Source organism: Martes martes (genome assembly GCF_963455335.1).
Source record: "Martes martes genome assembly, chromosome: 6".
NCBI classification, from domain to species: Eukaryota; Metazoa; Chordata; class Mammalia; order Carnivora; family Mustelidae; genus Martes; species Martes martes.
The window spans coordinates 71,828,159-71,855,415 of NC_137893.1; the positions used below are offsets into that span (position 1 = coordinate 71,828,159).

Genomic DNA, 27,257 nt, shown 5'->3' on the forward strand with positions numbered 1-27,257 from the left:
GCATGCTAGCAAATGACATACTGACATGTGAGGAGCTAGACAGTTATAGTGAACCCAATGTGCTTTTGGCACAAAGTCAAACAATGTTCTATCAGGCAACACTACTGCCTACTATATAATGTGACACCTAACTCTATCAGTAACATCATATTCAACTTCCAGATAAGTTTTACTATTGACATGTTCCTCTTAGCATCAAGTGACAAGAGAATGTGTCCAGTAAAAAGTTCTGAACCTCAGACACACCAGAGGCATGACAACCTAATCTGTGTTCTACTGAGCATTTTGGTCAACTGATAACAAATGTTACAAGTGACAACCAATTGTGGGAGAAGTTGATTCTAAGGCAATTGCAGAGGGCAGAATCCCTCTGATGGTTCTAGAACATGTTACAGGCCGTCTGAAACAATGCATGATCAAGTAGAAGAGCCAGAAAGTGATAGCAGAGCAGCTATTTTTGTTGGAGTGGAGCAGAGGAGAAACCTTAAGTTCGAGAATGACTGCAGAAGCTATGATCTACGAATGATCTTCAAAGCAGCAGCATTTTCTAAAGGATAGATATTGGTGAGAAAATTGCCTGGATATTTTCAGGTAATATTGCTTAATTTCTTGAAAATGTAATATGACTTACGAGAAAATAATGCTAATCTCCATTTGCTGACACCCACCAGATACCAGACATTGTATCATACCCGTTATTTCTTTAACATATTTAATTCTGGTAATAATGCTTCCAAACAGTCCTTGTTATTTTCATGTTTTAAATGAGTAAGCTGCAGGAGCTTAGCGACTGCCCAAGATCACACAGCTAGCAAGTGGAAGAGCCAACATTTGATCCCAAATGAATATGGCTCAAAGTCTAAGCTTCTTCCCTATTCAAAAATGTGTGAATTTCATATTTATCATTGCTTATATACATCTACAAACAAACATGTATTCACGCTGTGAATACACCTATTTTTAGAATATCATTCGTAAACAATTCCTTGGGCATTTTGAAAACTCTAATAGGCACTTTAAGGGGGAAAGCTATGTAGACCGTATTTCTGCTCTATTATTTTGAAAGACTGAAAAATCATAAAATCATGAAAAAAATGGAAACTCACTTAAGAGAGAAAGGGTTTCGGTGCAGACTAAGAATACGTAAATGATTTAATCAGTTTTCTGGGACTGATTTTCAGAGTACTGAAAACAATCTCCCTAGGAAAGGTTAAGTATTAAATATGGTTTTTATAAGATACAGAAATAGAGAAAGGAACATTCATGAGAATTATTTTTGAGGAAAAAGCATCAGCACTTAGTAAATTTTTTGATATCTCAGAGAAAATTCAAAAATTCTTTCACATTATTTGCCATAAAATAAGCAGCTTTGGGGAAGCTGCAGAAGATAGATTAGCAGGATGTAGAAACCAGCCAAAACGATGCAGAGACTGGAGACTGATTTCCTCGAAAAAAAGCTAAAAATATACTTCTGCATCAAACAAAGAAAGTTCTGGATATTGGCATATATGTTTTTCTTCTAGTTTGAAAATAAGAATGGAACCCTCTTCAACTTACTGAGACTGATGATTCCATCACAAAATACCTCTTCATTTGATTACTTTAGGAAGCTCTCTTCAGCTGTCCTGAGCTTTTTCTGTCTTGTCCCTTTTGTTTTGTTTTGTTTTGTTTAATTTCTTTCTTTGCTTTGTTTGAGTCAACCTAGTAAGAGGTTTAGAATATCTAGGATGTGTGTCCTGGTAGCTCAAGAGAAAAATCAGCTGAATAAAAAGCATTTGTATCTTTAGGTGACATATGTGCAAACCAAGATCATTCTCTAATTAGCTTGGCAAACTTCAACAACTCAGTAGCTTTGTTTCTGCCTCATTTTCTTCCACTATAAAATAAGGGGATAGGCTGGATGACATTTTCAAATTTATCAACTCTAACTTCTAGAATTTTGTATACCAAGCTGACTTCAAGAAGAGGAGCTTGGGACTGTCACCCTCCATGTTATATACCTTGATTACGGCTCTTGTTGCCTTATTCCTAAATAATGATATGTATTAAACTTTCATTAACAAACATTAATATTGATTTCTTAACCATTATTTTGTGATAGTTGACCTAATTCTATTACCTTCAGTGCACACCATGCAAATATCCACTAAGTGCCTTCTAAAAATAATCCTGAGTCCACACACTTTGAATACCTAGCAGAGTACCCTCCCTTCCTCCTTTTCCACTCAGAAGGGATTGATTTCATTGGTCTTTTCAGTAAATAAATACCCCATTCTTTTCAATCTTGTCCTTTCTTTCCCAACTTATTTTACATACTCTAACAAGTGACTTAACTGGGCCCCTCACACTATCTGACCAAACTCAGTGTGACTTGAACCTCTGAAAAGAAAACCTTTGCATTTACTCTTTTGATCGTTTTAAGAGTATGTCAATCTCTGCGTATCACTTTCTTGTTCTAGCAAGGGTAAGTCTGGTCACAACTGCCAGGTCCTTATCAAATTTCTCTTGCTTTTGTGATAAGCGTTTGGGATTTCAACTGACTGAGGGAGGCTCCCTGAGACCGTGGCTGCAGGTGGATTCCCTGAGTTATCTTCATCTGTCCCACATCTCTCTGCATCAGTGGAGCTGGATTATAATGTTGCCTTTGTGTAACAAGGAAAACTTTTCTATTTGTCTGTCAAATGTAAATTTACTAGGTCTGGCAGCCACAAGGTAGTTTTGAGGAAAGAATGCTTTGGAGTGGATCAGGTTTGAGTTCTGAAGCAATGATTCTCTTTTTTTTTTGTTTTGTTTTGTTTTTAAACAAGTATTTTAAACCATTTTCTTAAAAATGATTATTCTGCAAGTCCAGAAAGATGAGTCTGGCAACTTTCCTTCCGTTGGCTCCCATGGTGATAAATGATAACATAATTTCTATTTACCCAGCTATGAAATTTTGAAAAATAATTCAGGATTTGGGTAAATAACCCACAGAGTATCAGCGTTCAGTTTCCATCCCCCGGTATTGTAACTAGAGCAATTTCAGCTCACCTAGGTGGTTAGATTTAAAGTTTCAAGTCAGAGACAGACTGGGGCACTCAAAAAGGAGACCCTTTCCTACTTATTCTCCTTTCCTGTCACTCTCCAGTTCTCTGCAAGAGCTGACATCATTGCTGCCATTGTACTCCTAGATACTTACCCCCACTGCCTACCTGCTCTTAAGAACCAATTTTAGTATTCAGCATATCACAAGCACAACATTTAGAATCCCGTACCTCACCAACCACTCATAATGAGGCTGTTCTCCAATGTAAGAATTATTTTATGTATCCATTTCCTAGGGGCGCAACAAAGTACCTCACATTTAGTGGTCTAAAACAACAGAACTATATTCCCCCAGGGTTCTGAAGGCCACAAGTCTGAAATCAGGAGGTCAGCAGGACTATGTTCTCTCCAAAGCCTCCCGGGGAATACCCTTCATTGTCTCTTCCACATTCTGGTGGCTCTAAACATTTTCTTGGATTGTGATGGCATCACTCCAATCTCTGCCTCCCGGCTCACATTACCTCCTCTTTTGCTTGTCTTTTAGGTGTGTCTGTATACACTCTCCTTCTGCCTCTGTCTTGTAAAACTTTAAGGACTTTAGTGATGGTATTTTTGGACCCACTGGATAATTTAGGGAAATCTCTCCATCTCAAGGTCCTTAACTTAGTCACATCCACAAAGATCCCTTTTTTCAAATAAAGTAAGATTTACAAATTCCAGAGATTAGGATCGCTATCTTTCAGTGACCATCATTCAGCCTGCTACACTCAGCCATAGAAGGTCTGGGTCATAAGTAATTTTGCTTCTTTCTATCTTTAGAAGAAACAATTTATGATTTCTCTTAATGAAGAGTTGATAGCAAACATCTCTATGTACATTTATATAGTACCAGCCTACATTGTCCCTTATCGATCCAGAGTATTTACCCCAAGAAAGGACACTGTCCCTAAACTTTTCCTACCCTAGAATGATTTCCCTACCTTCTTCATATGTCTTCCCCACATCCTATCTTCTGAAAAACAATATTTTTCCTATTAATAAAAATATTTATTATAGTAAAGGCTACCCTTATCTCCTTTATCTTCTTCTATGTTCCTTCCTTCGTCATGTATTTCTTGAGTCCCCATAATGCTCCAAGATCTGTAACAGCCACTGACATTTAATCTGAAAGTCTCTTATCCTTAATTTACTTAGGACACTTAAGGACTTTTATGAAAACATTCTCATATGCTGTTTTGCCAGCCAAGTCTTCAAAATAGATTGGTAGGTGTGTAGAAGTACAACCACTCCTCTGAGGGCAGAGGAGCACCAGACTTCCCCTGTAGGTATCCCAAGATTTCAAGTACCTTTCAAGACACTCATTATATCCCCAGAAGTCCTATCAGAGTACCATCAGTAAAGCATGAAGCTAGCCAGGGTGTCAGTGAGTAACTAAAGGTAGAATGGGATAGTTTTTACCTGAAGGAGGCCTCCACCAAAGGAAGGTGCCACCATCAACAATATACCATGGGGAATGGTTTCTTAAGAGGAGAGAAACTAAGTACTCAAAGTCCAGAAGAAAATCAATCTAACCTGAGATTCAAAAATTACCTCAAAGACATTATCAGATGAGAAGGAGTTCCCATTGACAAGGTAGTTGGGCAGGGAGACAAGTGAAGGGAATCTTACTACAGAGAAGCCAAGAATTATATTGTCAGAAAATTTCCTAAGCTTCGTTTTCTAATTATAAATTAATGTATTACTTGTGGAAAATTTGTAAACTACAGAAATGAATTTTAAAAGATCTCCAAAAGTCATTCAGAATTCCTATCACCCAGATAAAACCATAACTAATGTTTCAGTGTATTCCCCATAAGTCCTTTTCATAAAAATACATGTTTATTGTAACATAGAAGATACCTTATATATATTATTTTGCACCCTACTTTAATTTTGCTTAATGCTGCATAGAGACCATTTTCTAATTATATTAGATATTCTTTGTAAACATGATTTCAATGAATGTATATTATCTCATTGTGTAACTTTACCTAAGCATTCTTCATTGTTGGACATTTGCTTCACATTCCATGCTGTATAATGTTGTAGCAAACATTCTAGTGCACAATGCTTTATATGGATCATTAATTATTACTATAAGTTCCTCGATGTAAAAATACCAGGTCAAGAAAATTAACACTTTTAAGACTCCTGACACATAGTAATAAAATTATATATAAATAACTTAGCATAGTTTCTGGCATATAGAAAGTACTAATTAATGCTAGCCAGTGTTTAATAATAACTTTTCATTCAAAAAGATGGTAGCAATTTATACTCCCGTTGCCATCCCCCTTTAACTACAATTTTGTTAGAAACACATCTCTGAATCTCCTTTGAAGCTGGGAGGTGGATTCTAAGTTCTGGTAACCCACCGAAACCAGCTACCTAATCCCTAATTCTGCACAGGTTTCAGGTGTGACACTTGCTATATTTCAATCTCTCCAAACAACTTTCAGAAATGTTCTAATGCTCAGACAACCCCTCTCTAAACCTGATCTATTATAGCCATGCTGTACACAGTATACATTTTCTGAAATCTGGGGATAAAGCAAAAGGAAGGGACACCAGCACTGAACAGATGGCACATATCTCTCCATCCAAATGAGAAGTGTTCTACGTGGTTTGGTATTATAGGGAATAACTTTCTATTTTATCCATACCTTGTCCAATGAGAAACTACCAGAGTAAATTTTCTATTTCATCATGCACTTAGCATATTGTCATTATGAACATTTCCTCTTCTCTCCCCTACTTTAGAAAGCACTTTCAGTTTGATACACAGTGTTGTGTTATGGTTGCTTTGCAACTATAAATCATCACGGGGATGATTTATAAGGGTTTCATACAAGTGTGTGCTGGACAATCTGAAAGGACTGATCTTTCATCAGTCCCAAAACTGGGAAGGAATTAGCTCATTAAAAGCAATATCCTGGGGCACTTGGGTGGCTCAGTGAGTTAAAGCCTCTGACTTCGGCTCAGATCATGATCCCATGGTCCTAGGATCAGGCCCCACATCGGGCTCTCTGCTCTGCAGGGAGCCTGCTTCCCTTCCTCTCTCTCTGCCTGCCTCTCTGCCTGCTTGTGATCTCTGTCAAATAAATAAATAAAATCTTTAAAAAAAAAAAAAAAGCAATATCTTATCCCTTATTCAGCTTTCATGAAGTTCAACTTGAAATACAATGATTTTAAGCCTAAGCATGTATGCTATCCAAGTATGGATTTGATATTATACTTCATATTATAATGGTAGTTCAATATGTTTTGTGTAATTCCATAAAATTTCACCCTAATGTTTCTTATAGTAGGAAGGATTCAGCTGCACTACAAGAAAATCATGCACCCTTACTTAAAAGTTCATTATGAATTTCTCTTATTTGATCACCAAGTCTACATATAGCCATTATCAAAGTCTCTCAGCTCCACTATTACATGTGAATTCTACTGTATAACATCATGAGCTACAGGCATTACATCAATCAAAACAGTCATTTCAGTTTGAAGGTCAGGGGTGGGTTTCTGCCCATAAACACGTAACTCTTTACAACACAAGACGTGTGTTCAGTATTAGATTAAAAAACTAAGAGCTCTGTTTAGGCAGGAAATACATCTTACTCATTATTACAATAAGTGCTTAGCATGGTGCACATAGTAGAAGTTCTTTTTCTTTTTTTTTTTTTTTTTTTAGATTCATTTATTTATTTGAGAGAGAGGGCAAGAGACGGGAGGAGCAGAGGAAGAGAATCTTCCAGCAGACCCCCCACTGAGCACAGAGCCTAACATGGAGCTCATCCTCACAATCCCAAAGATCACAACCTGAGCTGAAACCAAGAGTCACATGTTTAACTGACTGAACCACCTAGGTGCTCCAAGGTTATTCTTTTAAAAGGAAGGGAAAGAGGGTAGGAGATTTAAAAAGGAGAGAAGGTAAGAAGGGAGAGAGAGAGAGAGAGAGGAAGAAAGTCAGGCAGGGAAGGAGGGGGAAAAAGGAAGAAGCAAGGAGATTGAAGGAGATTGAAGTAACCCACAACATGCAACAATTTACTCATCTCTTTCTGGCTACCTTTGGTGCTGATTATGCGGATTCATGACCATTATCATACTTGACCTTGATATAGTCACCAGTCTTTGTCTTTTCTTCCTTCCTTCCCTTCTTTCTTTCTTTCTTTCTTTCTTTCTTTCTTGAATTCATTTCTTTCTTTTTCAATTCATTTATTTATTTCAGAGGGAGAGATGGGGAGAGAGAGAGAGAGCACATGGGGTGGGAGGAGGAAAGGGAGAGAGAAAATTTCAAGCAGACTCCCCACCAAGTGTGGAGCCCAATATAGGACTCGATCTCATGACCCTGAGATCAAGACCTGAGCCAAAAATCAAGAGTCAGACACCCAACAACTGAGCCACCCAGATGTCCGTTTGTTTTCTTTTATTGCTGATTTTGTCTTTGTAATACAATCTTAGTAGTTGTTTGTTAGGCTGTTATTTTCAGGTCCAATTACTACTTCTACTCTCTTGTTCAAATAGATTTCTTTCTTTGTTCCAGGATCGTTTCTGCACACCATTGGTTTGATTTGGAATTTTCTAACCTGGATCTTAGTAAAATTCCCTTGAACTAAATATTAATGTCACAAAAATTCTGGCTGGTCCTCCTATTCTAAGAGGATCTATACCAAAATTTGCCTAGAACTCTAAATTATTAAATACTCTGAAAGTAATTATAAATATATTTATGACTTTGCAGTAGCAGCCAACAAAATTAAAAAATATCCTTATATGCAATTTGGAAAGGACTTTCAGATCTGCACAAATAATTAGTGTGAAGGTAATCTAACATGGACAACCAAATGTAAACTCAAGCTTCTTGGGATTTCTCTCCTTCTCCTCCTCTCCCCTTCTCTGTCCCACATACGTCCACACACAAATATACATCAACAAGTGTTTGAGTGTTTTTCCTTAGACTTAGGTAATCCTTCTTTGATGATGGTAGAAAGAATATAATATTATACTTCAAATCTGAGCTTTAATATTTATAACTGTGTGATATTAGGGTATCATTTTTTAATAAAAGATTTACTGTAAAGAAATTTATTTTATACGGTATAATTAATTTTTTTAAGATTTTACTTATTTGAGAGAGAGCATGAGTGAGGGGAGGGAGATGGCCAGAGGGAGAGGGAGAAGCAGACTCCCCACTGAGAAAGGAGCTGGACCCCAGGCTGGATCCTAGGACCCTGGGATCATGACCTGAACCAAAGGCAGATGCTTAACTGACTGAGCCACCCACATACCCTGAGGGTATAATTAATTTTATAATTTGCTTTAGAAGTTATAAAAGTAGAATTATTCCAAAATTAACTTACTCTGTTTATTCAAACAAAGTAACATTAAGGACATCATCATTTTTACCATGTATATTCAAGTTTTTTAAATACCTAATTTACTGTCTTTCCAATTTATTTTTACTCATATCTTTATTTCCTAAAAGCTATGATATAGATCATCAGAGAATATCTCAAGTTTCTATATACCTTTAAGGGCATATAAAATCAGAGGATTTTTGAGGATCAAAATACTGCTTTTTGAAATTTCATCTCCTTTGATTTTGAAATTCCATGGAAATAAATTCTGTCCTCCAAATTGAATCAATTAATTGCTTATAACTTGATTGTGAATTTTTACTTATGAGTATTGGAAGTTATAGTCAATTAGGAATCAAGAAGATAGAAACCCTAAGCTTTGAATCTTCTGGACTGAATTTGATCTATGGAGATCATTATAGATGCAGAGGGGGCCCTAAGATTTCAGGACCACTTGGCATAGCAACAACGATCAGGCAAAATTAAGGGCAAAGACAGCATGACAATAATCACACAAATTTTTTTTTAAGATTTTATTTTTAAGTAGTCTCTACACCCAATGTGGGGCCCAAATTCACAACTTCAAGATCAAGAGTCACGTGCTCCCCTGACTGAGGCAGTCAGGTGCCCCCAGAATCACATGAATTTAGGTAACACTTAAAGGCAATCAAATTTATTTTCTTCTGTACTATCTTCCTACCTACCTTTCTCTTTAATAAAAATACCTAAGAAGAACCTTACAAAGATCATGCCAGGGTTATGAGTTACTGAGAGAGCCAAGAGGGATTTGGGATCCAAAACTCTCAGAACTGCAGGTCCTAAAATGGGATCCAAAGTGAGAAGCAACATTACTTTCAGAAGTTGAAAGTATACAAATGCCAAAGATTGAGATGAACTAAATAGTTGATTAAAAGTTCAGGGGTGGGGTACCTGGGTTGCTCAGCCAGTTAAGCATCTGCATTCTGCTCAGGTCATGATCTCGGGGTTCTGGGGTGGAGCCCGGTATGAGGCTCCCTGCTCAGCAGGGAGTCTACTTCTCCCTTTGACCCACCTTCCTGCTCTTGCACACATGCACTTGCTCACTCTCTCTCTCTCTCAAATAAGTAAATAAAATCTTTTTTAAAAATTCTTAAAAGTTCAGCAGTGAGGTGAACCTAAACCTAAAATAAGATGGACTCCATAAATAAACTCCTAAACTTTTCCTCCTCTTGTCAGATTGAGACATGATCATTATAGGACACAGCAGTATAAGGCACGTGAATTAACATCAAAATATAATAAATAAGCTATTGTGACATGAGTAAAAACCATGGGTTGACCAAAAAATGACCTAGTTCCCACATGGACTGGCATAATACTTTCAATTACAGACCATTCGTATACTGATGATGATGATGATCTTTTTGGCCACAGCGTGTCTTCTCTTTCAAAATCCCTTTTTGTCTGCCTGTTTCTCCTCTATATAATTTCAATTGAAAATAAAATATTCAAACATCAACTATCTATTATCTATCTATCTACTTCATCGATCTAATATTGGGCTAAGGAGATAGACAATACAAAGCTGAAGAAGAAACTCTGTGACTTCAAGGAAATTTGCCACAAAATATTGTGACAAATGAACAGATTAAATAATTCTAACAAAGCATGGCAGTTGGTAGAGTCGGAGGAGGGAGAGATTATACTCATTTGAAAAGATTCAGAAAAGTCTTCATGAAGAGGTGACATTCAAGAAAGAACCTTAAAATGATTAGGATTTTTGTCAAGTAACACTGGGGGAAGGGTTATTTGCTAGCAAATATGCAATCACTGAATATTTTTGAACAGGAATTATAGGCATCTGATATCAGAAGGATGCCATCCTCTATACCCAGGGTTTGACAAATAACAGCTGAGGAAGTACCTCAACCTTTTTAGTGGAAATTTTATTCATCCCAAAGGGAGATCTTATTTTGTTTATTTGAGAATGAGAGAGAGGGAGATCACAGTGGGGGGATAGGCAGAGACAGACAAGCAGACTCCCCACTAAGTGTGGAGCTCCACACAGGGCTCAATCCCAGGACCCTGAAATTATGACCTGAGCCAAAATCAAACCCTCAACTAACTGAGCCATCCAGGCATAACATCCAAATGGAGAGTTTGACACTCTAAGACTGTTTAGTTCTAGCAACCCTCACATATTTAAAACTGGTAATAAATTTTATGCAATAATTAGCTATTCCTATGACATTTCAAAAGATCAAAAAATTTGAACAATCACCTGTTCCTTGTTGATAAGCAACCTTTGGTTATCTTTTGGTTGATGGTCTTTCTAAGGTAGTATGTGTTTTTTCTAAAGTAACTTTGCATCATTCTTGTAAAATTTCTCTACTCAAATCTAGCAAGATGGAAATTATTCTATAGATTTAAATATCAGAAACCAAAATTTTCCATCACAGAGAATAACTGTTATTTCCTTGGGTCACACCTTGAAAATCTTATGTTCATTTGTATGTGATCTATATACTTATATGGACATATGCAGTGATTTTCAAGGGTTATCCTAAGTCAGATGCACAGTGCTAGATTATTGAAATATTTAGGAAAATGATCTAATTGGTTTCTACATAGACAATTTTTTAAATCAATGAGAATTAAAAAGGAAATTCCTACTTCCAAATATAGTTTCATGGGGAATTTCTGGAAAGTTTTGTACCTCTAACTGTCACTTAAAGGCTAGAGTAGAGTACCTCTCTGATCTTGAAGAGACAAGAGCTCTTCTGTCCCTCACAAGTTGGATTAGAGGACATCAAAGCCCTGAGGATATTCCAAAGGCCAATAGCTTCAACCAGCTCTACTAGATTTTTACGAGAATAAAAATGATCTTCTTTAGTCTTGCGTCTGCCCATTGCGTGAATAAGAGAGGACAGAAGTAAAAATACATCTTCTCATTCACAAAGGAGACCCTGGCTTAAGAAGTGCCACATTTTCTGGAACTTTCCTTTGTTAATTTTGGAGACATTCTATTTATTGAGAAATATATACATTGGCCTGGAATGAAATAAATAATCAATTCAACTTCTCCAAAATGCCTAAACATCTACATTGCAGGCGCTGTATATCTAGGAAACACAATTCACACAATCCTTTTTCAGGGAGTAGGCAGCCTCTTGGAAACATCCTAGTCATTCCTAGGTCCAAAATATTACTCCTTCTGCAACATTTAACTTGTTCTCCTCATGAGATTTCATCTTTGGCATTGAGTTCAGTGCTTTCTCACCTCTCCTGTATTGCCTAAGGCTATTCTGAGCTTTTGTGATCATTTTACTTTGAAATAGAAATTAGTCTATTGCTTAAAACAATACTGCTAGGTAATACAGGTAAGTCTTTATATTTTTTTTCCTCTTCTTATCTTCATTGTCACCAGATTGAAACTTGATGTATAGTGTTTCCCACATTTAAGAGTTAACTGAAAGCCTAAGTGAGCTGGGGAGAAAACTAGCCCTGGGCATAAATTTTCCTTGATGCTTTTAATTTACTGATTAACTTAGGAAAGCTCCTCTTCCTGAGAGATTCTATGGGTTTGAAAAGAATTAAATTCTCTCAGTTTCATCTAAAGTTAGTGTTAAATTCCACACCATATATATCATCTCACTTCTGTTAGAATGGCTATTATCAAAAAGAAATAACAAATACTGGCAAGTATGTGGAGAAAAGTGAACCCTTCCTCACCTTTGGTAGAAATGCAACTTGGTGCAACCACTATAGAAAACAGTAGGAACGTTCCTCAAAAAAATTAAAAATAGGGGCACCTGGGTGGCTCAGATGGCTAACCATCTGCGTTCAGCTCAGGTCATGATCCCAGGGTTATGGAATCAAGTCCTGTATGGGGCTGCCTGCTCAGCAGGAAGCCTGCTTCTCCCTCTCCCACTCCCCCTGCTTGTCTTCCCTCTCTCGCTCTCTGTCAAATAAATAAAAGCTTAAAAAAAAATAAAAAATATACCTATCATAGGATCTAGCAATCCCTACTTCTGAGAAATGAAATCACTATTTCAAAAAGATGTCTGCATCTTTTTGTGTTCATCGTAGCATTATTTAAGATAGCCAAGACATAGAAACAACCAAAGTGCGCATTGATAAATGAATGGATTAGGAAGATGTGCTAAATATACAATGGAATATTATTCAACCATAAAAAAGAAGGAAATCTTGCCATTGGTGACATGAATGGACCTTGAGAACATTGTGCTAAGTGAAATAAGTCAGAAAGAGTAAAATACGGTATAATCTCACTTATATGAGGAATCTAAAAAACAAAAACAAAAATGAATTCATAGAAACAGAGAGTAAGGGGCACCTGGGTGGCTCAGTCAGTTAAACATCTGCCTTTGGCACAGGTCATGATTCCAGGGTCCTGGGATCACACCCACATCTGGCTACCTGCTCAGCGGGGAGCCTCCTTCTCCCTTTCTCTCTGACTCACCCCACTCTCATGCGTGTGTGTTCTCTCTCCCTCCCTCTCTCTCTCTCTCTCTCTTAAATAAATAGTTAAGAAAAAAAGAAAGAAAAGAAAAAGAAACAGAGTAGATTGGTGGTTGCCAGAAGAGAGTGGGACAGGAAAATGGGTAAAGCTGGTCAAAGGTTACAAACTTCTAGTTATAACATGATTAAGTTCTGAGGATCTAATATATAGCATGGTGACTACAGTTAACAATACTGTATAGTGTACTTGAAAGTTGCTCCGAGAATAGATCTTAAAAGTTCTCACCATAAAAAAAAAAGTTAACTATGTGATGTGATAGATATGTTAACTAACTTTATTGTGGTAATCATTTCACAATATATATATTTATGTCAAATCATCACATCATATACCATAACTTACACAGTGTTATATGTCAATTATATCTCTAAAAAGCTGGGGGAAAAATTCACCTGATAATACCTACATTATAAATTTAAAAGCATTAATGGTATTCTAGAAAATGACATTCAGGTTTAAATTTAGAAAAGAAATACAAATAATATAATGAAAAGAAATAGAATCTGAGAGGCCAATTTCATCATTTTGATTATACGGATTTATTAAAATCAACATTGAATGAATAAAGATGTTGGTACAGCAAACATAACTCCTCCCTCCCTTTTTTTCCCAACCAAATGACCAAAGCGTCTTGTAACATTTAGAAAAATAAGTACAAAGAAATAATTTGCTGGTACCAAACTATTTTTAGTTTGGTTTGGTTGGTTTTATCCTTTCAAGAGAAATCCTTTTCTTTAAAAATTGTTACAATGTCACTTGACTTTTCACATTGAAGTAATCTAGGCAACAATGACTTTCTTAAATTTTTATTGAGTATAGTTGATACATGTTACATTAGTTTCAAGTGTACAACATAGTGATTCAACAGCTCTATACATTATGCTACGCTCTCCACAAGTATAGCTACCAACTATCACCATTAAATACTACTACAATATCACTGACCATAATATTTCCTATGCTGTGCCTTTTATTCCTGTGACTTACTCATTCCATAACTGGAAGTCTGTATCTCTCACTCCCCTTTACCCATTTTGGCCATCCCCCCAATTCCTACCCCCACCTCTGGCAACCATCAATTTATTCTCTGAATTTATAGATTTGATCCTGCTTTTCCAACAATGATTTTTTAACTCCTAACTTGAAGGGACACTTGTAGATCCTCGTCTTCCTTGACCTCACAGTCACTTTTGTCCCTGTGACTATTTCTTTTACTTTGAAATTATTTCCTCAATCATGTTCCAAGATTCTGAATGTCTTGGTTTAATTCCTACTTCAATAATACTCTGGGGTGCCTGGGTGGCTCAGTTGGTTGGGCAACTGCCTTCGGCTCAGGTCATGATACTGGAGTCCCGGGACTGAGTCCCACATTCAGGCTCCCTGCTCAGCAGAGAGTCTGCTTCTCCCTCTGACCCCCCTCTCTGCACTCTCTCTCATTCTCTCTCAAATAAATAAGTAAAATCTTTAAAAAAAAATAATACTCTTTCTCGGTCTCTTTCAAATTTCGCCTTTCTCTCTTCCCTGTAAATGTGTTTTTCCCCAAGTTCCTTCACTTGTACCCTTTTGATTCCAGTTAATACTGTGTCCTGGAGCACCTTAGTCAAGTCTCTGATTTCAGCTATGAATCTCAAATCTATATTTGCCTCTCAGATCTCCCTCCTGAGCTCCAACCCATGTGCCCATATGTCTTTCACATCATTCATCTTTAAATCAATAGATCCCCAGTTGAACTCACCATTTTTCCTACTTGTTTTCCATACCCACTCCTTCAAAACACTTTGATGTGGGTCACCATCTAACTATTAAGTTAAGCCAGAAACTGAGCAATCATCTTTAACCACTTTATCTTTTCCATCCCCCACTCCCTCTCTCATCCAGTCTTACCAATCTAACCTTCTTAAATCAACCCCAATCTCTCAGCTCCTATCACTGCTCCTGTAGCTCAGGAACTTATCACTTCTTACCTGTAATACCTGATGTCCTAGCAGATCCTCCCAGTTTATTCTGAAACTTTATCTGCATGCCACACAGATGCTAGAGCTGTTACTCTTAATGGAGTGACTGGAAGGAAATCATATAATCCCATCCAAATGTTACAGAAGACGGGTGAAAAAAAGAAAGACTTCTTTAATTAAACAAACCATGTTTATGACAATTTGGAAAATCTTATTGGAGATTATAAGATGATACCGTTTGCAGTAATAATTTTTATTTTGAACTCAAAATATTTTAAAGAAAGCCATATGCTTATGTATATTGAAACATGGCATGTGCGTTTTGTTTTTTTGTGTTTTTTTAAGAAAGAAAAAAGAAACTATACTGTATAAAACTCTTCAGTGCTTCCACATTCAGCTTAGAATTAGCATGTTTTATAAGGTTCTCAATGATCTGGCTCCTGTTTATCTCCCCCAGCTTCTCATCCATGATCATTAACATTAACACTTCATAAAGCTACAAGCGATAAAGAGCTATTTGATGCCTTAATATCTTTGCACATGCTATTTTCTCTATTTGAAATACCCAAACCATAGGCTGGTGTACACACACACACACACACACACAATTTCCTTCTGGCTGGTATCTTCTTTTTCTTCAAGAAGCACATCAAGTATAACCACCTTTAGATAATCTTCTTTGACAACAAAATAAATTATTTTCAGGATAAAAAAAAATATGCCTTATCTATATTCCCTACCAGACAGTGAGCTTCCGCAGAACAAAGATTACATTTTTCATCTCTATATCCCAATATCCAGCCTGGATTTAAATAAATGTTTTCTGGGGCACCTGGGTGGCTCAGTGGGTTAAAGCCTCTGCCTCCAGCTCAGGTCATGATCCCAGAGTCCTGGGATCGAGCCCTGCATTGGGCTCTCTGCTGAGCAGGGAGCCTGCCTCCCCTTCTCTCTCTCTGCCTGCCTCTCTGCCTACTTGCGATCTCTGTCAAATAAATAAATAAAATCTTAATAAATAAATAAACAAACAAACAAACAAATAAATAAATGTTTCCTGAGGCCATTTAGACTTTTTTTAATGTTTTAATAAATAGTAAACAAATCCCTTAATATAGCTTTGTTTTCAGCATTTCATGACTGATGCTCTTTCGTTTATAATACAACACCTCCATAAAAAGAGAGTAACCATTAAATGACTCACCCCATTCTTCAGATTATGTATCAGAGCCACTGAAGTCTTAAGTACAATGAAAGCCTTTAAGACAAAATAAAACATAAAATACATATATTTTAAAAATTCTTTACATGCAAAAGCTTGTCAGTTAGCTAAATAAATTAGGGTTAGTTCAGTTGGTTATTTTCTTTTTAATTGGCTTTAAAACTGAAATTTATAAGCCTTTTAACAAAAGAAGACAAATAGCTTCCAATAGACAGTACATAAAGAAATTTTGTGAATGCAAAGTAGCCCAAATAAATTACATGGCAAATTGTTTTAGAAGAAAATAATCCATTTAAGGAAGATAAACTTGCTATTATTAGCTAAGATGGTCCTTCAATGTCTTTATTACGTGTATTAATTATTACACAACCAACTATTTAGGTCAGCATGGATTTATTCCTATTGCACATACAATTAAATTCCAAAAATTTGAAGAATTACAATAACAACATATTCTTAACCACCCTGAAAATGTTTAAAACATTTGATTGTCCGCCAAAATTTTTTATCATCTCTTATGCTAAAGAATCGCCTAGGAAGTTTAAGAAATGAAAACAGCTTTTGCTTACTGCTCACCTGGCTTGTTGCACAATTACTGTATACACTGTAATCCGAATCCAGGGTGAGAAGACAGCTTTGCTGCCATCATCATGATCACAGAGAAGAGTTACCTCCGGTGTCACAAGGCTCCCTGGCCATGGCCAGCACCTGGGTACTCAAGCCACTGTTACCCAACAGGCTATAAACAATGGTCCAGGGCACAGAAACTTTAGTCTATCATTCTATCTGCCGACTCTCTACAGTATCCTTGGATTTAACTCCCTTCATTGTCTAAACCTCTTCTTATCTATGAGACTCGTTCATTCTTCCATTCATTCATTTATGCTTTCACAAAAATGTATTGAGTACTCACCTTGTGCACACTCTGTGCATTATGTACAGTACATGGAGGATTCAAGATGAGGAAAATGAGCAATGTTCCTGCCCCTGTGGATTTTAGAGTTTATTTGGGAAGTAGACTTTATTAACTTAAATGAATAATTCTAAACTCGCTAAGTGTCATAAAGGAAAAATACATAGGTTATTTTTCCCTATGTATCTGATGGTAAAGTGAAAGAACGAGGTCCTTCCCCATTTTATTACATTCTCTGAAGTCCTGTTGGTCTTATTTCCCAGCCCAGAAGTTGTCTAGTGACTATCCATTGACCAAACCCTTATTTCTCAAATATCTTCATGGCTCCAGATAATAGAGTTTGGCTCTGACCATTCAACTGTTATAAAAATAATGTTCTTCCATAAGATTTTCAAGTGATAGAGACATTCCTTAGACATGTCTAACTGTTTTAAAAATATTTTTAAGGGGGTGCCTGGGTGGCTTAGTCATTAAATGTCTACCTTTTACTCAGGTCATGATCCCAGTGTCCTGGGATCGAGCCCCCACATCGGGCTCCCTCCTTGGCAGGAAGCCTGCTTTTCCCTCTCCCATTCCCCCTGCTTGTGTTCTCTCTCTTTCTGTGTCTCTCTCTGTCAAATATGTAAATAAAATCTTTAGAAAATAATAAAATAAAAAATAAAAATAAAAATATTTTTAAGTATATACCTTTTAATTCTGCACATATTTTCAGCTTGTGCAATTTCTTGGAATAATGATACCGTAAGCTTATTGTCCATCTTGTAAATGTAGAAAAGAGATATTTTGGATAGTGAATGGCCCTAAAGGAAGCTTTTGGGCTTGTTCCAAATGCTGAAGCCTTGATGGCATTGTACAAAAGTTATGGGGAAAACGGACACTTAGTTAAGGCTCCTTTCTGAGACAGTGTGTGACTGGAGTCAGACAAGAGAGAAAAAGAATACTTTTGAAAGTCTCACAGTTCTCTTGAGGGATAATGATAAAGTTATCTTGTGAGAGACACGTAATTACCGAGCACTATAAGTGGCCCAGCATTCGCTTATGTACCACACTTCTATGCCAAGTGAAGATTCAGTCCTACTGGGATGATATTTAAAGCATCCCAAACTGTAAAACTGGTGTCCATTGTTTAAAAACTTGAGCCTGACTCTTTTTGCATATGGAACAAATTCTGTATAAATATTAATTTGACAACTGTCAGTGCCACACATTCGGAGTTAGTGTTACATAAACTGTCAACCCAAGACAGGTTGAAGAGGGGGTAGATATACTCTGGGGAACCCATCTTATCAGTCTGCCCCACATCTTTTTTTTAAGTAAGGGAGCTGACAGAGTCAAGGGCAAAGTAAGGAGAGCTGCAGATTTTATGGATCCTCTCAGGTTAGAATTTTACCGCTGCAGCACAGATACATCCATGGCTTTAAAATTCCCCCTTCACTAGCACCATGATTTTACCACTGAGACCAAAGATCGGTAACTAGTTCTAATTCAGGACACGAAGACTCTTCCTGGGAATAAGGATACGATACTACTGTAGACAATAAGTCTCTTTCCCAACATTCTGAACCTTTTAGACATGAGAATCCCAGTGCACAGGGGAGCAGAAAAAGCAAAAACAGAGCAGCCGTTAACCAAAAATATCTTCAAGGTCAAATACCCCTCTCAAAGTCACAGGGTTATGGAGCTCTTGCCATGCTTGCCTCTGCCCCACCTGGCTCACCTACTTGACTTGGTGCCAGTTCAAATCTTTCAAATCAAACCACCTGCTCAGTCCCTCCCTAGGACCTTGATCTAGGCTGACTAGTTTCTCAGCCCCAGGCAAGAGGCTAGGCCAGCTCTTCAGCTAACACGGAGGAGTTGAGGAGCCCAGGAGCCGCTGGCTAGTCCACACACCCTCCTAACTCCCGCTGCTTCCCATCGCCTCGAACCCATCAAAGCTGTGGGCACATGAACTAGTTCTGGCTTTGAAAACCATAAACACATACACAGATAATTTTTTTTATAGAGCCTTACCCTGGGCATGCAGCTCTACTTTAAACTCTGTTGGATCAGTGCAAAACTTTTCCTGAAAAGAGCTAGTTTGTATTTTGTGCCTGTTATTCTTTATGCCAAGGTTATATTTTAGCTGCATCTTACCATACCACATTATTTTGTTTCTTTTTCACCCACCCCTGGTGAAGCTTTTCTACCTCGACCCTCTAGAATAGGTATTTAGATAACCTAAAATTATTAATTGCCCACGTAACACCCTGCCTAACAAAGCGGTGTGCAATAACATCGTTTCTTTGCCCAAAAAGTTTTGAGACTGCCATCACTTGTCAGTTAATATTAATTGTGGTTTGGGATGACAATGATAAGAAAATACGGTATATTTAGCAGACACAGCTTACTAAAGCATATACAAGATTAGAAAGTACTATACTATCCAGCCTGAAGGGTTACTTCCCTGCATGAGTGGCTATTTGCAAAGCTGATTTACAGTGTGGCAAAGAAGAAAATGGGATGATATACAGCAGGAGAGATGCTGTCCGAATTGCCATGCAGGCCCTGTTCTCAAGTACTACCTACCATAAATTCTCACAAGATAGAGTATATACCAGAGGAAGCAGTGAGCCATTTTCTTTATGCTTCTTCCATTCTGCCAGAACTTGCAAATTACAATAGGAAAAAGTGGAAAAGAGCCTCTACTTTGAAATTAGAGTGGACAGCATCAGACAAAAAGAGCAGGTCTATGACTGGTTCCAATTTGGGATGGGTTTACTTGACCTTAGGCAACACTGAATCTTAATCATTTAAAAAGATGTCTGAAACCAATAAAAACATACCAAAAAACAGAAATGAATAGTGATCTGGTCCATTGTCCCTCAGCTCTCATTGATATATCCTTGAGATGGTCTTACTAGAATCCAAACGAGTGAATTTATAGTCCACAGAAGTTATTAATACTAGCGATGTTGGTGAACTTTGATGCTCATATGATGATGTTATAGTCTAACTTTTTTATATAAAGACATAAATAATCCCAAATGTTGGGTGGAATTTTGTTTCTTAAAATTCCTAGGCAATAAGTCATCACTCACATATCAACATTTCAAACAAATCTCTCAAAAATTGTTAGGATATTATGCAATTAAAAAATAGTGGATAGGACAAGCAATGAAATTAAAAATTACTTCAGGCTTTCTTCAAGTTCAGTGAAGGTTGGCATGTAAAAAGTAAATTTTAGGAGTAAGTTATTTGGAAATGCCTATACTGCAGTCACTCAACAAAATGTCTGATATGCACAGGGCAAAATGTTAAGTGTGGGAGTTTCATTAGTTAAAAATACAGATAAAATTCCTACCTTCCTGGAGCTTATACCAGCAGGGAATGTACAAATTAAACAGATAATTACAAGAGCTGAATAATCACAAAGGCTCACAGTGCTGCAAACAGAGTGGTTGAAATACATACATGATCACTACACAGCAAATGAAGTTTTAATTGGATGAAGGGAGTTAATAATAGGGACCATGAGTCACTTGAGATTCTTGATTCATGAGATGAGAATTACACTGTTAGGAGTAAAGAGCATCATCAGAGAGCAAGACGGGTCAGTGGATGCCAAGACCTTTGCAATTCAGGTTAAGAGTTGAGAGTCTCTTTCAGCAAGATGTCTCAAAACAGTGAAAAAGGACCTATTGCCATTTGTATCCCCAGATTTATGTTAGTACAAAATCCTGAAATTTAGTGATCACAAGAGAGTGGACAACAATTTTCCTGGATACTGAAGTTTATACATACAGTCAGTTGTCTTTAGCATAGTTTTCTGAAATTGATAAAGTTGATGGAATTGTACCCATTAAAGGAGAAATGTAAGATTATTCTTTGTGTGTCAATTATACTAAAAAAAAATTCTTAAAGATTTTTTTCCTAATACTAAATTAAACATAATTTCTATTTTTTAAATTTTTTAAAGAATTTATTTGAGAGCAAAAGTGTACAGACAAGAAGGGGGAGAGGCAAAGGGAAAAGCAGGCTCCCCGCTCAGCAGGACACAGGGCTCCATCCCAGGACCCCAGGATCATGACCTGGGCTGAAGGCAGACATTAAACCGACTGAGCCACCCAGGTGCCCCCACAATCTTTATATTTTAAGTAGCATATAAGGAATGACATAAAAATCCAAATGAGTATGCAAGATACATGAAGAAACTTCAAAGAAACTACCTTTCCAGACACCCCCCAAATACACTCTTACGGTTTCCAGTGGAGACATAATTTTACTCTTCTGATTTTAGAGATGTGTAATTGAAAGTTTTCTGAGAAGAGCTTTGCAGTTTATATCCACCTTTGCAAATAGGTGGCTTCCCCCCCCTTTTTTTATTGTGCTACTTTAGTCACTGTACAGAACATCATTAGTTTTTGAAAGGTGGCTTTTTGACCTTCAACAAGTTACTTACTTTTTGAGTGTCAGTTTCTTCATTTGTAAGATGGATTTAATAATCCCTCCATAGATTTGTGAGTTTCCAACTATGAAATGCTAACCCTTTCCTAATGTAAAACAGATATTCACTGGAAGTTTCCTAGTCTCTTTTCCTATCTCTGTCCTGCCCACTTTGCTAAAACCAAACAAGAGAAAGGGGGGGAAAGAGAGAGAGAGAGTGAGGGAGAGAATAGAACAGAAAATTTCCTTCTCTTTCTAACAGAGCTGGAGTCAGAATGAGAGACACCTTCCAGGCACAAGAGGAATTAGTGAAAACAGATTTGCATTTTAGGCATTCCATGGCGACTGAGTGGAGAATCTCTGCCCTTAATTTAGTGCCAAATACAAAGTAGGTGCTTAACACTGAATTAACTGAATGTAATGAAAAGAATGACTAAATTGAATGCCTAAACTGCAGGAATAAATAAATGAATGGCATGGCATCCATCTCAAAGTGTCTGTGTACCTTTACACTTTTTTTTTTTTTTTTTTAGTGCTATTTTCTCTTAGATCAGTGGCTTTTCACCCTGGCTACATAATAAAATCAACTGGCAACCTTTAAAATTGCCCAGACCGGGGCACCTGGGTGGCTCCGTTTGTTAAGTGTCTGACTCTTGATTTCAGCTCAGGTCATGACCTCAGCGTCCTGAGATCAAGTCCCCACATCAGGCTCCATGCTTATCAGGGAATCTGCTTGAGATTCTCTCTCTCCCTCTCCTTCTGCCCATTTCCCCACCTCGCGAGCTCGCTCTCTCTCTCTCTAAAATAAACAAATTTTTAAGAAAAAAATAAAATTGCCCAGTTCAATTGCCTCAGAACCTTGGGGGAGGGGAAGCATCAGTAGTAGTTAATGTCCCCCAGGTGATTCCAATGTAATGTAACGTTGACCACAATGAAAGGTTCAGCTCTTTTATGTTAGTCCATGTCCTGCCTCATACATACTAACTTGATGACAAACATCACCATCACCATTCCCTTTTAATCCATCTTTAACCCATGCCCTGGTTTACTGACCAGAGAGCATTAAATGATGCAGTCCTCACTGGATCTTGGCCCTTCTAGAAACTAAGCTAGATGTGTAATGCTGTGTAATAGCGGAAAAATTAGATAGATTTGAAATTGGTTACAACTTTACAATTCTATCTGAACAATAAAATGACCTGGTAATTAAGTTCTCCCTCTTATCTCTATATTTCTCTACCACTATATATTAAAAACCCAGCCCCAATCACATACCAATTGAATCAGAATCTCTTCATTTGGGACCCAGACATCAAAATGTTTTTTCAAACCTAGGGAAACTTTCCGCAAAGCAGAAATTTTTTTATATTCTTGTATACAGATGGCCGCTTGCCACAGCCTTCCATACAATTGGCTCCAGCTGTCAATGGAGAAAGCAAAGCAGAATGATGAGACCCTTATGTAAATACAATCTTGCTGGTTCCTTTTGAAATGTGTAGAGTTTCTCCCTTTGGAGAAACCCAAGCCCTGCATTCATCACTACTGTTCCAGGTAAGGTAATGTCAAAATAAGGACAGCATCTTGCCTATGCCCTCTCTGATCTGCAGGATACAAATGTAGCCTAGACATACCACGCCCTTCTTAAACCCAAATTTTCCATTTAATTCCACATTTTTGGAGCCTGATATTCTCATAAAGTAAAGCTGCCTGTCCATTATTGGGGCTTTCATTGCATTTATAAATAAGCCTATTAATGGTGAAATATCAATCTTTCTCTTCTTCCAGAAAGCATAAGAACAAATAATACTACTTTACATAGATGAATAAATGTGATCATATCTTGGACATTTTGGTTCCTTAGAGTCTGTTATTGCTTGTTTATCCTTTTCTTTGTTCTCTTTTTTTTAAAAGATTTTATTTATTTATTTGACAGAAAGAGGGAGAGAGAGCACACGCGCAAGCATGGGGAACAGCAGAGGGAGAGGAAGAAGCAGGCTCTCTGCTGAGCAGGGAGCCCAATGCAGAGCTCAATCCCTGGACCCTGGGATCATGATCTGAGCTGAAAGAAGACGCTTACCTGACTAAGCCATCCAGGCGCCCCTCCTTTTCTTGGTTCTTGATACCACCTTTCCCTCCTTCCCTTCTTCACAACATTTATTCTTTCTTCTCCAAGAAAATCATGTTAAAAATGTAGTACTATTCCACCATATTTTTCAGTATACACATGCATAGAGATTGTTTTCATGATTTGCTGCCAAAAAAATCTTATTACATATACTTCTCTGATTCTTTTCCTTTTAACCCAATAATACCTTATAGAGATTCTGCAAAGTACCTCAATCTAGCTCTAATTCATTTTTAATAGCTGAAAAATAATTCATTATTCAAATGAATAATGAATAAAATTCAACCATCAGAGTGGATATTCACTTTTTTCCGATTTTAAAAAAATATTTATTTATTTGAGAGACAGAGAAAGAAAGAGAGAGAGAGCAGGAGCAGGAGCAGAAGGAGAGGAAGAGAAAATCTCACGCAGACACAATGCTTAGTGTGGAGCCCCAAACGGGGCTGGATCTCATGACCCTGAGATCATGACCTGAGCTGAAACCAAGAGTTGAACATGCCACCCAGCACCCCATTTTTTAGGCATGGAGCCCATTGTGGGCTCAAACTTACAACCCTGAGATGAAGACCTGAGCTGAGATCAAGTCAGATTATTAACCAACTGTGCCCCCCAAGCTCTCTTTTTTTCCTGTTTTTGTGATACTATGAACAAGTTTAATCAATCATCTTTACATATTTATACTTATATATTGGTGCCTTTAATTCTATGGCATAACTACCCAGGATGAAATTACTAGGTAAAAGGGAATACGAGGTGTTTTTTTTTCTTTTTAATTATGATAGTTGTTACTAGATATCTTTTTTCCCCCAAAACTAAGAATTCACACATCCACTAGCAATTTCTGAAACTCCTCTTTTCCACCACAAGCAATAGGAAGATATCAGTGTTTTGGTGGTTTTTTTGTTGTTGTTATTTTTGTTAATTTAGGCCAATCTAACCAGGTTATAATGCCATCTCAGTTAGTTTAATTTGCATCTTCAACTCTTAGTGAGTTTGATCATCATTTCATTCACTGATATTTTGCATTTGCTGTACTATGAATTGTCCACTCATGTCCTTTGTCCATTTTTTTTTTTTTTTCATTTAGAAGCAATACCTTCAATGATTTTTTCAGGGATTTTTAACATTTTATTTTATTTCTTTTTTTAAGTAAGCTCTACACCTAATGTGGAGCTTAAATGCAGGGCGGAGACCAAGACTCACAGCCAGGCCCCCCTTTTTCAGGGATTTTTAGCCTTTCACCATTTAGGGAAGAAATAAGTTTCAGCTATGTTTTTGGTAAATGCACTTTATGATTGTAATGTGTTTTTTTCTAAATGTTTTACTGGAAATCCCTAATAAAATTTTTTTAAATATTTAATTTATTTATTTGACAGACAGAGATTACAAGTAGGCAGAGAGGCAGGCAGAGAGAGAGGAGGAAGCAGGCTCCCCACTGAGCAGAGCGCTTGACGCGGGGCTTGATCCCAGGACCCTGAGATCATGACCTGAGCCGAAGGCAGAGGCTTAACCCACTGAGCCACCCAGGCGCCCCCCTGATAAATTTTTTAAATGCTGTTTTCAACATCCGTTGTTATGAACATGTTTATTCTCTTTAAGTTTGTTTTATATTCAATCACGGATTAAATTTTGGTGGCAGATTTCCTGATAATAAATCACTGCCCATTGGTAAAATAAAACTTTTATCATAGCGTATTAATTGATAAATTATAAAAATTCTTTTTCTAATATTTCATTCTTTTACTTGTTAAAACATAAGATTGACCTATAATATTTCCTTTACTTAAGGGATATAGAAATGTTATATTTATGGTCACATACATGTACATGTATATACATATACATACAATACTGTTTTACTCAAAACAATTTTTATTTATTCCCTACCAGACCTATTCAAGATTGAAAACATTATCTTAAAATTTTGTTATAAATTCTGCTGGATCTAATTTAGTTTCTAATAGATTTTAGTTTATCTATTTAGTTGCCATGCTGGGTACATAAAAGGTATCAGTGTATCTCCTTTATAAATAGTAATTTTATTATTGTAGAATGTCCTTATTCTGATTAGTGTCATTATCCTTAAATTTCAGCTTTTCTGATATTTATAATACTACTCCTGCCTAATTTGTTTGAATTTATGTCATATCTCTCTACTGATCCCTTTGTTATAACATGTTTCCTGTAAAGTCAGTACAGAGCTGTGCTTTTTTTGTCTCAATTTGATGGTCTCTTTCTTGTAAAGGGAGTTATCAGTCAATTAACATTTAATGCAATGACAGATAGAACATTTTATCCCTTATGTTACTTGTTTATCATGTATAGTCAGTTCTGGTATGGTGATTTTGTTTAAATATGAATTTGTTCCAACATGATTGACATGTTAGGGAAAACTTTGGAAATAAATTTCATGTTTTCTTATGAATCACTTCATGAGTAATATCCTTAAAGGCAGAAAACTACTGGTTGACCTTAACCAAAAATAAATGAATAAATATTTGTGCCTGGAATGACTCCAAGTGTTGTGAAAGTCAGTAAGAACAAGACCTAAAAAAAGAAGAAGAAGAAATTGAAAGATTGTTGAGCATATAAATTAAAGATCAAATAGTACAACAATGAGTTCTCACAATCAAAGAGAAAGCATTACTTACTATATACAAAGACCTCAATCACCAAACCCTGCAGAGCTGGCTCCTTTTAATCCTACTAGCAACTGTTTTGGTGGTTCTAAACATCACTACCATTCCCTGTTGGTATAGCTGTGAGTGCACATGAGGAAACCACAGATGGTGTCTGTCCAGCAGTGATACCCAAGTCAGTCAAAGAGAAGGCCAGGCATTGGATAAAATTTTAAATATTGATGAAACAAGTTATCTATTATAAACACGTGCCTTGAAGGAACTACATCTCAAAGACAAACATGCTTCCAGATTTAATGCTGCAAAAGACTGCAAATGTTGATAGCCCTCCTTCTACCCCTTTACAGAAACTCAATCTGCAACCATTCCAGCTCCCACTTTCACAAGTAAATGGCAGTCTTTTTCAAGGTACTTTGAGATATTTATTGTAGTATTTATGTATTATTTTAACAATTTGGCATGTTAAGCTGTCCTGCCCATTTTTATTAGGTTCTAATCTTCTTATTATCGCTGATAAAGGTTTTGAGTGTTGTGGTCCTCACCCCATTTTTCCCATAAGCCTTGTGGTTTTTTAATTCTATGATTTTGTAGAAGGCAGTCATTTTGGAAACGAATATGTTGAGTCATAGAACTGACTATTTTTATATTCTCTTTCCTTCTTTTTCCTTTTCCTTAGTTTTGCTGGGTACATTATGAACTTATTTCTGCTTTTATTCATGTTAATTAATCTATTTTTTCCACCTTTTAATGGTTATATTAATGAGACTCTTAATCAGACACATATCTTTCCTATCTTTCTCCTATTAAAAAAGCCAATGTCTGGGGCACCTGTCTGGCTCAGTGGGCAGAGCATGCAACTCCTGTTCTCAAGGTTGTAAATTCGAGCCCCACATTGGGTGAAGAAATTACTTAAAAATAAAATCTTAAAAAAAACCCCACAAATTTAGTTTTTATGCACATGCCATATTTGTATCTCTCTATTACCTAAAATAAAGGATGAGTATTTAATAATAAGATTTTTTAAATCAGATGGCAAGTTTTTTTTCAA

At 36.8% G+C, this 27,257-nt stretch overlaps 1 long non-coding RNA gene across 1 annotated transcript; it reads left to right on the top strand.

Moving 5' to 3' along the window:
* Window positions 1-337: 337 nt before the first annotated feature.
* On the top strand, window positions 338-26,078 carry LOC308345237. The gene is made up of 3 exons (XR_013967046.1): window positions 338-591; window positions 22,827-22,996; window positions 23,379-26,078. It is a non-coding gene; the product is annotated as an uncharacterized lncRNA (long non-coding RNA).
* The last annotated feature ends 1,179 nt before the right edge of the window (window positions 26,079-27,257 follow it).